The sequence below is a fragment of the Apis dorsata genome, unplaced genomic scaffold, assembly GCF_000469605.1.
Source record: "Apis dorsata unplaced genomic scaffold, Apis dorsata 1.3 scaffold_247, whole genome shotgun sequence".
NCBI lineage: Eukaryota > Metazoa > Arthropoda > Insecta > Hymenoptera > Apidae > Apis > Apis dorsata.
Window position 1 is genome coordinate 325,435 of NW_006263526.1, and position 2,592 is coordinate 328,026.

The 2,592-nt window shown below is 43.6% G+C and overlaps 1 protein-coding gene across 44 annotated transcripts in view; it reads left to right on the plus strand.

Moving 5' to 3' along the window:
* Positions 1–2,592, plus strand: part of LOC102677929 (calcium/calmodulin-dependent protein kinase type II alpha chain) — a 140,815-nt gene that overhangs the window by 118,419 nt on the left and 19,804 nt on the right. The window lies entirely within an intron of this gene.

Below are 2,592 nucleotides of genomic sequence, written 5' to 3' on the forward strand. Positions count from 1 at the left end.
CGATACATCTTGAATTTCGTAATGTGTTAAACTAATCGTGTTCTTACGAGAGAAAATAAATAGATTAGAGATCAAAATTTTGAACTTGTGTATGAAAACAATTTTTAGTCTATCGAGATTTTAAAATAAAACATTGTTTCTATCAATGGAGATTTAGTCAATGTTTAATCAATATTTAAATTTGCTGATAATAAGCACCGTGGAATAGCATAGAGCAGATAGTTGTATTTCAAATTATATGTTAATTACACGCGTGTATTCATAGTATACAGAATGTTAATATATATTCAATGAGACATCTTTAGAGAATCTATTCTAAAGATCAAGACAAAAGTTATGATTTTTTTTTTTTATTATCGATCAATATTTTTGTAAATATTCTATCTTTCGTAATTATTTTTGCCTCTCTTAGAATCGATCCTCCAAAGCTGTGAAATAAGAATTTCTAGTATAGATATAGCCTGTTCGAAATCAATTGGCGTTCAAAGCAGCGCTCCCCACCATAGCTCGAGCGTACCCCCACTTTCGACCAGCCGGAGATTAGGTGAGGCGGCATGGTGGGGGAAGGTAGCCGCGTTCCTCTAGCTTACAGCCACACGGTGACCTTGAGCAGTCAAAATCTTTAACCTGCGCTACAACTCCAACTGTTAGCCGAATAGAAATGGAAAATGGGGGAAAATACGACGGAATGGCGGCGATTTCAAGGCGTGGCCGACGTTCGATTTCGAGCGAGAATGGCGGGAATATCGAGCGAGAAAACTCGAATATCGTGGATTATCTATTGAAGAAACTCGTCCGAACTCGCGTGGCGCGCTGTCAACGGAAATACCTGGCCGCTTGGCACCGCTTGAAAATAGATTGGCAGCAGTCCGCGCCGTTCGTTCGGCCATCCTCGAAGCCGGCCGTGCGGAGCGCAATAAAACCGAGTCGATCTCTTCGAGATTTTCCTCCCTTTCGCGCGGGACTGAGGGCATTCGAGAACGATTCACGTGTTTCGTTGTTCGAAATCCGTCGCGTTGACGGAGAAAACGCAAGGGATAATAAGTGTTGGAAAGTGGTAAATGCGTTTCGAAGGGAGGAGTAGTAGGTGAAGTCCTCGAAATGTCGGCCACCGCTGGCTTGCCGAGTTCCTCGAAGCAGCCTGACAATTACGGTGAGCCATGAACATATTTTACGTGACATTAATCGCGCCAGGAGGATTTTTTTCTCGATGAAGTTCGTTCATTCATCGAGAATTACGATGATTGATGGCTTAAACCAGAACGGTACAGGTGGTGATTTCGTAATGTAACCTAAATCGAAATATCCCAATTATTTCTTTCCCTGGAAATATCGTTCCAATTTTTTACACAACACATTTTTACATTTATAAAACGCTTTTAAGGAGCACGAAAGCGAAAAAAAAGAAACTTTTATCGAAAATCCAATCGTTACGAAACAATCCATATATTTTCGATAAGCTTGCACTTCTTTGCGAAAGAAAATTCCTCAATTATTCGAATTGAACGGGATCTGTTCGAAATTTCGCAACTCGTTACACGCCAAAAAAAGAAACGCTCCCTCCACTCTGATAAATTCCGCTCCAAAAACAACTGAACGAGCCGTGCCCCTGGCACGGGGACAAGAACAACTTGGTCAAGCCAGGAAATCTCGATTTCTCGGATTCGTATCGACATTTTTGCGTAATACCGGGATCCCGAGTGGGGCATCCGGTGAGGCCGTTGGATGACTAATGGCGGCGGCGTCCCACGCGAAACGGACTTCCGCCACGAATCGGGCGGGCAGCGTTGGGTCACGATCGCCCGCCAGCCTTTTCCAAATCTATTTTCAGCCGCGAAACCGTGTCTATGTCGGGCGAGGATCTGTCATTGTGACTGTGCGCGACTATTCTCGTTCCACTTAGGCAAAGGTCGGTGTTGCCGCCACGTCGACGGAGGAACGTTTCCCGCTTCGAAACCCGTTTTTTAACTCGCGCGTATCCGAACATCGCAGATGAGGTTGAAACGAAAAGCAACGGAGTTCGCCTCGTGCAAACGTATTTTTGCCTCTCTTACTTTCTTTCCTCTCCTTTTCTTCTTCTTCTTTTCTTTTTTCTTGGTGGAATTGTAGAAATTCTTTGACTCAGGTGAAATCAGGAAGAAGGAAGTGCGTTAAATCGTTGTAACAAATATTATTGAAAATATTTGCGATCGAAAGATCGACTTAACGCAATTTTTTTCACTCTGGTTCTCACTCGTTGACCGCTTCTTCTAACTAACAGGAATGTTTCCTCGCGATTAACCCGAGACATTCTTCTCGCAGGAATTGAGATCATCGATTCCTCTTGAAAAAAATTCGCTTCAACTCCTGGCGCCAATGATATTCTGTCGATCCTTTATAACTCTCGCTTCTGTGTTCACAATCACATCGGGAATAATTCTTGGCAGAATACGACTAACGTAACGATCGTCTTCTAATCACTTCTTTCTAAATCTAATCTCGATAGACCCAATTGCGACAATCGGTCTAGCCTTCAAAATGCGCCCTCCTCCTCCTCCTCTTCTTCCCTCCCGCGCGAGAGGGTGTGTTTCTCGCGCGGTGTCTCGTGTTGAG